This window comes from Hordeum vulgare, chromosome 3H (assembly GCF_904849725.1).
Source record: "Hordeum vulgare subsp. vulgare chromosome 3H, MorexV3_pseudomolecules_assembly, whole genome shotgun sequence".
Taxonomy (NCBI): Eukaryota; Viridiplantae; Streptophyta; class Magnoliopsida; order Poales; family Poaceae; genus Hordeum; species Hordeum vulgare.
The window spans coordinates 2,909,294-2,918,259 of NC_058520.1; the positions used below are offsets into that span (position 1 = coordinate 2,909,294).

At 46.1% G+C, this 8,966-nt stretch overlaps 1 pseudogene; it reads right to left on the minus strand.

The window, feature by feature from the left end:
• Positions 1-1,983: 1,983 nt before the first annotated feature.
• On the minus strand, positions 1,984-5,020 carry LOC123439075 (annotated as a pseudogene).
• Positions 5,021-8,966: the final 3,946 nt, after the last annotated feature.

Genomic DNA, 8,966 nt, shown 5'->3' on the forward strand with positions numbered 1-8,966 from the left:
TAGATGCGTACATGTTTTGCTACACGGTCTTGCTGCTATTCATGTTGTCTGCTGCATCTAGTATGTTAAAGCTTCACATGTTAGTAGCTGCTGTGGTCATGCTTTATATTCTGGAATTAATCATGGAAATTGTGCCTAATTTTTCAACAATCCAAAAACCTAATTATAGGCAATTTCCTGAGTTAACTATGGCTGATTTTTCTGATGCACCGAGGCCGCATAAGTTTACCGGTGTGCACTTTAAGAGGTGGGAAGTGAGATCCACGCTCTGGCTTACTGCTCTGAAAGTTTTCCATGTTAGTGCTGGCATGCCAGAGGGAGCTTCTGATGAAGATCAGAGAAAATTTCAGGAAGCCAACACTATGTTTGTGGGATGCATTTTGAGTGTTCTTGCTGACCGTCTGTGTGATCTGTACATGCACATACAAGATGGAAAGACACTGTGGGATGCACTAAAGGCTAAATTCGGTGCTACAGATGCAAACACTGAATTGTACATCATGGAGAATTTTCACGACTACAAGATGGTGAATAACCGTTCTGTGGTTGAACAAGCTCATGAGATAGAGTGTATTATGAAGGAACTGGAACTCCTTAAGTGTGATCTACCCGATAAATTTGTGGCTGGGTGCATTATTGCAAAGTTGCCTTCTTCATGGAGGAACTTCGCCACTTCTCTGAAACATAACAGACAGGAGATATCAGTTTTAAAATTTTAAGAAAAAAATGGACAGAGTCACTAGTAAAAATTGAGGCTTTCGGCCGGAGCAGAAAATCGCATTAGCCCCAGGTCAAAATAAAACCGAGATCAATGCTAGACATTGGTCCCGGTTCGAGCTGCCAGGGCCTCGCGGTACAATAGTCCCGGTTCGGTTCGATGCATTAGTCCCGGTTTGTGGAAAAAACCAGGACTAAAGATCTAGCGACTGACACATGGCGTGCCGCGAAGCATTAGTACCAGTTGGGGGCTAGAATGGGACTAATGGTTAGTCTTCTGTCCCGGTTTGTCCACCAACCAAGACCAAAGAGATGCCTATATATACCCTCGTCCCTGCCCACCATCTCCTCTGTTTTTTGGTTGTGTGAGGTGTGCATGCCATGCTCTTACCACCCTTCTATGCATGCACATGAAGTGTTCGATGAAATGCCCGAGCCACGTTTAAGCTTTCTCCTCTCCAAGATCGGCATCTCCAAGCTCCATTTTCCTCAAGATTTGTCTAGGTTTGACGGTGCACCAACTACACAAGTGTTCTAAAGGTTAACTATTTCTTTCTTTCATCTTTCACTGCTAGTTTAGCTCATTTCAAATGCTCTAGAAGTAGACTGGTTTGTGGGTTTTAGTGTAGGAGTGTATGTGAGAGTTCTTTTGATTTAGATGCAAAATTTGAGCTCAAATGAACTTCTTAGAGTCTGCACATGTATAGGGTGCCGACCTGTGCCCGTCCTCACCATTGTCGATCGCCGACGTCGATCTCGTGGCGAGCACCACAATGATGAGCCTCTTGTTCTTATCTTCTTTTTAAAAGAAAAAAAAATCTTATTTATATGATTTAGATAGATACTTGTATAAATTACTTACTTTTATTATTTTTTATTATTATATAGTGCGATGGTTTTGGTATCCGCCTCCGTCGGCCCTCGTCTTGTCTATGATTCGGATGTGGTATATATTATTTTTTATAACTATTTTTTTTATTTAGTGTTTATGATAATTATGACGACCAACGTGACATATAATCTAGGAGGTATGTGAACCGGAAATTCCAACATATATAGAAATTATTGTCGAGAAGTTAAATTTGGTTAAAAAATAAAACAATTACTTGAAGAAAAAATTGAAAATAATTGAGGAGAAGAATATAGAAGTGGAGTTGCATGTTGCCGATGTCGTCGATGATCACAAGATGAAAATAGATGCAATGCGCTTGAAGATTAAGAATATTTGAAAATATGCCATTGATAAAAAAGGACTTGGTATCATTATCATGTTGGGTCTATTATCATGTTGCCGAAGCCGGACAGGCGCGGCGTGCAGCTGCCGTCCAGCAGGACGTTGAATGAGGCCACGTTGCCGTGGATGAGCCCACAGCGGTGCACGTGCTCGATGGCCCGCGACGCGCCCAGCAGCACCTCGACATGCGCCTTCCAGGTCGACCTCATCGGTGACGAGCTAAGAGCATCTCTAGTAGAACCCTCAAACCCTTAAATAACCGCTTTTTACAGTTTTCATCGGCAAAACGACGTAGACTAGAACCCTTAAACCCTTAAACCCGTAAAAAATATAAATGTCCAACCCGCAAACCCCTTCCCAGCCTGTAGAAGTGAGGGTTGGGAGGGAAAACTCCCCCCAACCCGCACTCCACTTCCTACATCGCGCGGGAGCGAAAACCGCCCCGCCTCCGAGCTCCTCCCGCCGCCATGGAGCCCCCGGCCACCGCCGCGCCAGCCGCCCCGCCCGCCCCCGCGCCCGTCCCAGCCGCCGCCGTGCCCGCCCCCGCCCCCGCCCCGCACGCCCCGGCCACCGTGGCCGACGTGGTGGCGGTGACCCACGTCGGGGCCAAGCGGCGGCGGGCGGGCCTCGCACCGCCTCCTCCCGCCCCGGCCACCACGGCTGCCCCGGCCACCGTCCAGCCCGCCCCCGCGAAGAAGAGCCGACCGAAGGTCTCCTCGCGTGGGCCGCGAGGGGCTTCCTCGAAGGCCGCCGGCGCATCCCCGAAGCGGAAGAAGGTCGCGGCGCGGAAGAAGCCCGCGGCACCGCCTCCTCCCGCCCCAGCCGTCGCCGTCGCCGAACCTCCTCCCGCCGCGCACGAGGTGTTCGAGGAAATGGTAAACCCAACCTCGTTCATGGACCTCCTTCAAGACGCGGAGGTGGACCTCGGGGCTCCGCCTCTAGAACCCTTTGGTGAGGAGGTTGAAGAAGATGAGGAGGATGAAGGGGATGACGAGGAGGAGGTGGCCAAGATAAGGGAGGAGGCATTCACCGCCGCTTCCCGCCCACACGCGCGGTCGACAAACTACACCGGAGCGGAAGATATCCTCTTGGTTCGTGCTTGGGCATCTGTGGGGATGGATGCAACCACTGACACCGATCAAACCGGTAAAAGGTATTGGCACAGGATCGAGGACAACTATTGTAGGATCAAGCTGAAGAATTGTGGGTTCATCTCTCGCAGTTACCGGTCGCTTTAAGGCCGGTGGGATTTGATGAAGCCCGCTTGTGCTCGTTGGAGTGCGGCCATGGACCAAGTGAGGGATGCACCACCTAGTGGAACCGTGGAGAGTGACTATGTGAGTACATATCTTTTCACTATTTTGATTATGTGTGTGTACTATGTGGGTTCTTATGTGATTATGTGTGGTTGATAGGAGACAATTGCCGGCATGAGGTACAAGGAGATGGCCGCTTCCAAGGGCAAGCCATTCCCATTTAAGCATGCTTGGGCAATTCTTCAAACCTTTGACAAGTGGAAGTTGAGGGATCAAGAGACCGCACCCAAGAAGTCGGCAATGCTTAGGATGGATGATAGTGAAGATGAGGAGAAGAAGAGGAACTTCGGCAAGCCCGAGGGAACCAAGAAGGGCAAGCAAAGGGTGAAGATGGAAGGAGAGGCATCAAGCCTAAGGGAGAAGATGGAGCAAATGATGAAGGCAAGAGAGGAATTGACAAGGAAGACATTGGAGACGAAGATTCTTATCACCGAGAAGAAGAAAGAGGTCAAGCTTGCACAAGTTGAAGCAAAACGTGAAGAAGCAAATTGCAAGGCTGACTTGGAGGAGAGGATGATCAAGGTGAAAGAGGCAAAGGTATGGAATGAAAGAACTCATGGTGGAAGAGAAGGAGGACATGATGATGTCCAAGAAGGACATGGATGAAGAACAATTGCAATGGTGGAAAGACTACAAGGAGGACATCGCAGAGAGGAAGAGGATATTCCGTGGTGCGTCCTCTACTCTTCGAGGTGACACTCCGATGAGTGGTGGTGGCGATGACGGTGTGGATGACTCCAATGGAGGTGCTTGATGGACGTGCAAGTGGTCTAGGAAATGGCGCCAAGTAAAACTTTTTTGGTGATGGTGCCGATGAGAGGGGGAAGATGATGATTGTGTGATGTAAAAACTATTAAACCATGCATCAATGATCTTTATTTCCGTGTTTTTTTGAAGGTTTATTATGTTTGTCTTGTGAAAATTATGCAATGCCAAATGACAGTTTTAAGGTTCGGGGTTGGGGCAAAGACTAGAACCCTCAAGTCCAATCCTTATAACGAAATATTCTGTTATAAAGGTTGGGTTTGAGGGTTCTAGTCTTTGTCCCTGTTTTTCAACCCTTAAAAGTGTCAAAAATGTGCAATTCTCAACCCTTAAAACTGGTTTTTGTTTTAAGGGTTTGAGGGTTCTACTAGAGATGCTCTAAAGGTAGAGCCGCCCCTCAGGCGCGCTCGCTCGAACGCGCACGCGGCGACGCAGGCGCAACAGGTGGTCCTTGAGCGTGCCGTTGCTCATGTGCTCGTGGTGGTAGTGGTAGACGAGAATGCGGTCCTCCTCCTCCGAGCACCAGCCGAGAAGGGGCATGATGTGTGGGTGGCGGAGGGGGAAGAGGATCTCGACCTCCGTCACCACCGCGCCCTCCACGTCGTCATGCCACCCGTTCTTGCTGAGCACCTTCATGGCCACCTCCGAGCCGCCGCGGAGGTGGCCGTGAAGGTGCCTGATGGTGTTGACCTCCTTCAAGCTGTCGGCGAGGCGGCGTGCCCCGATGAGGTGCCTGATGGTGCTCCAGTTCTTGTAGGCGAGGACCCGATCGTGCGCCTTGCCCAGCGTTTTGACCTGCTCCGTGAGCGACCGCTTCACATTGGTGTCCTGCGGCAGGCGATGCAGCACCTCGCCGATGATGGACAGGCGGGCCGTGAGGTACTCGCACTCCGCGTGCCATCCTCGCTGCATCAATGATCTTGGAGATGAGCCTGCCCACGGTCCCAACGAGCTGCGCCAGCGAAGCTGTACTCCGTAGCACATCCATGACTCAGTTAGGTAAGAAAAACGAAGAGGAGGAAGCTACGAAGCACCGATACGGCGACGCTGATACGGCGATACGGGATACGGCAATTTCTAAAAATAGCAATACGTCGATACGTCAAGCATATATAAATAATGATAAAATTACATGTAAAAAAAGCTAACATAATAAAATGTATCAGATGAGATCAAAATACCGCACCACTGGTTGCCTAATTGATTCCATACCTTCGTGTTTCTCATTTTAAAAATCACACTATCATCAATGGGGTAACACAACCAACCGGTCATAGGCTGCCACAAGCTAATTTGGATTGTAATACATATTAACATGACAACATAAAATCAACAAATCTTTTAGGAAGTAAAAAGATGGCATGATTTATACTTCTATCTTCTTCCCTAGCAATAGGAGACAACAACAACATCAGAAAGTAATTTTATGCCATAAAATCAACAAGCAACAAGCCAATAGCATCAACAAGCAATTTTATCCAACAAACAACATCCTTAGAAGCACTTTTATCCAACTACTACATCAGTACACAGTACACGTACACTACCTATATGAACAGATCAATCATACATCAAGTTATGAGCAATACTCAGTGACGATACTTCAAGGATACCTGTATCGCCGTTTTTTCTTTTATTTTTAAATTGAAAAAGACGATACTTCGAAGATACCCGTATCAAAGGCGTATCTGACGTATCGGAGTATCGGCGAAGTACTGAACGGCGATACACAGATTTCTGAAGTATCGGTGCTTCGTAGGGAGGAAGACGAGGATGAGGAGCTAGTACGACTAGAACTAGGCTAGTACCAAGAGTAATATATACTACCATATTCCATTACAAATCACATACAGAATAAAATAAATAAATTTATACTTTATGATTTATACATATTTAATATATGTAGTTTGTAGTAAAATCTTTTATAAGAGTTATTTTAAAAATGTAGGACGTACGTACGTGTGGAGTATGTTTACTTTAGATACGTGGATTCGGAAAATGCACGGGAGCATATGGGTGCTCCACATCCCTCCTATCTGAAAATTGGATGCCCAGTCTACTCCCGTACCAAGTTTCATAGAAAAATATCAGGAAATAAATCTATGATGAAGAAAATATAGTCCAAAGTAAAATCCACCCAAACAATTCTTTTTTTATACATATATATAGGAATGCTTTGTCTTTTCTTGCCACGGATTTCACACGAAACTGTAGATTGGATACCCAGGTTTCATATTCCAAAATCCTGAATTTGTTATAAAATTAAGGTGTGCTTCGGTACACCCCACAAAACATACGAAGGAGAACGTATACCCACCTCGTAATATACGAGGTGGGTATACATATGTCTATTTGTAGTGTACAATAGTTTACAATACGAGATGGGTATACGTTTTCCCTTCTATATTTTGTTGTGGGAGAAGGGGGTGTGTCGAAGCAAAAGTGTATGAAATTACGTGATATTCTTTTTAACATAGGGTCTGTTTGGCAACGCCCCAACTCTCAACTCCGAAAACTTCTCGAGAGAAGCCGCCCGGCCCGAACGCCTGAGACTCGTGAAGTTAGATTCTACAAGTAAAACCAAAGCTACATGCAAAAACGAGAAGCAGCTTTTGCCCTGCTTCATGAAAAGGAGAAGGGAGGAGTTGAGCACATTTACAAGGGGATGCTACCGCCAAATGGGAAAAAAAAATCGTACAGCTTGTCACTAACACTCGTTCCCCGAATCAGTACGCAACAACCCATCTCTCCCTCGAGATCTCTTCCGTTCGTAACTTACCCAGTGCCACCGGTCGCCACCACGGCGCCCGATTCCATCCCTTTACCGGCACTCGAGCCTCTCCGGCGATAGATCCAGCCATTCCAACCCCGTTCCCGTCGGATCCCGCCCCTAAGGAGCACTTCCCCTGCCATCAGCCAGGAGCAGCAACCAGATCTTTTTCATGCTATGGCTGGATGCATTATCATGATACAAAGGCGGTAATCCTCTTTTTTTTTTTTAAAGATCTCTTCCGTGCTATGAGAAGCTGCCAAGCAAGCCGGACGTATTGGACTAGCCAGACCAAGTGAGAAGCTAGCTAAAGAAGCTGGATTTGTGAAGTTTTGAGAAGCTAGAGAGTTTCAAAACATGCCCTTAATGCTCACATAGGGGTGCGGAGCATCCGGCCGGGTGCCACAAGTCCTCTTCCCATGGCCTCGATGTATTTGCCGCGTTAGGTACGTACACTGCTAGGTAGGCACGGTGTGAAAAATGTCCCAGAGAAGAAAATTTCAAATCCTTTCGTTCTCACCATTTAATTCTGATTCTGATGTATGCTTGGAAGGAGCGAGCTTCGCTCGAGGTGTTCGAGGAAATTCCCGTGAGTAGCTTCCATTAGCCGTCAAAGGCGCGGTTTCCCGTGAGTAGCTTCCATTAGCCGTCAAAGGCGCGGTTTCCTGTGAGTAGCTTCCATTAGCCGTCAAAGGTGCTATCTAGATGGAGATCTTTTTTTTAGGGGATCCAGATATTTCTCTGACCATGTGTGATGTTGGCTGCCATGGCGTTGTGGACTGAGGACGGGAGATGACGCCTACTCAGCACAGCGCGGACGTCACCAGGCCTCATGCTGCGACACCGACACACTGCTCAGCTCGAAAATAATTATAGTTCTTTTTTTCTTTTTGCTAAATTAAACTCTTGTATTACTTCAAGGTTCAGACTGACAATCTCGCACAACAATTTCCAGGACCCCTTCCGGCCAAAGGCCAGAGTATAGCCAAACCGCGGTTCCGCGTTGCAACCTACCCAAAGTAGCCATGAAATGACAAGCATTAATACAACTAGTAAGTATGCACGTCCACGCACGTCTCGATCAAAGCAACCTATGAAATTCATGGGATTATTGAATTCAGCATTCATATTGAGATTAGTTATTCGTGTGAGTATTGAATTCTGTTTTCATATTGAGATTACTTAAATTCCGTGTAACGGAAGCTTGCCTGCATGAAATGAAACTTACTATATACTACTCCCTCTTCACAAATATACCAATACACAGGGAGTTCTATTTATAACAAAACATGAAAAATGGTGATAAATCCATGTAATAGAAGCATCTATGACGACCATATAGAGATTTGAATAATAAAAATGAATGATAAGTGTCTGCGTGAAGAAATACAATCTCAGGAGTTGTGCGGGTCATCTTCCTAATAAGAAACATTTGGCTTTAGTTCCAAACATACGAGAACTTCAGTTACAAGGGTGGAATAAAATGGTGGCGGGACCTGGCAAGTGTATCATGCAGTGAATGGTTCATAGTTTGCTCGAGACAGAGCATGTAAGTTAAATTAATTAATTAAACCAACATGATGCAAGCAAAGATCATCCTAACACTGAGCCTAATCTAAATAAACACTTGACAAACGAAAGCTTAAGATCACGCATAAAGCTAGTTAGCATGATGCACACTTGTTCAGAATCTGAGATGGACAAAGCACAAGATCTCTACCTGAAACCGTCTCCCATATGTCTTCCAATGTCCCGTTATCCTCAGCGAACCCAGCTGCACGTGCCTCCTTGAAAAGATAGCTTATTGAACACATGTCATGCTAGTCCAAAGTACCTACCAAATGAGACAAAATATCAGTTATCACATAATTTCCATATTCCATGTTGTACATGAAATGCTCAATATAAGCAAGAACAAATAATAAACAGTGCCCACTGAAAGTTATCGAGCTAAAGAAAACCATAAATAATAGTTGTGGGTGTTCACTCAGGGCTTCCAGCCAAAGCTTCAAAGATTTTCACTCAACACACGGTTAAAACTCAATTCCATGTCTAAAGCTGGAGATACATGACAATAACAAACCTTGACGACTTTGTCGGAGTTGTCTTCAACCAAAGAATCTCTCAGGATCTGGGCCCATGTCTTACCCTAAAAAAGCACCCC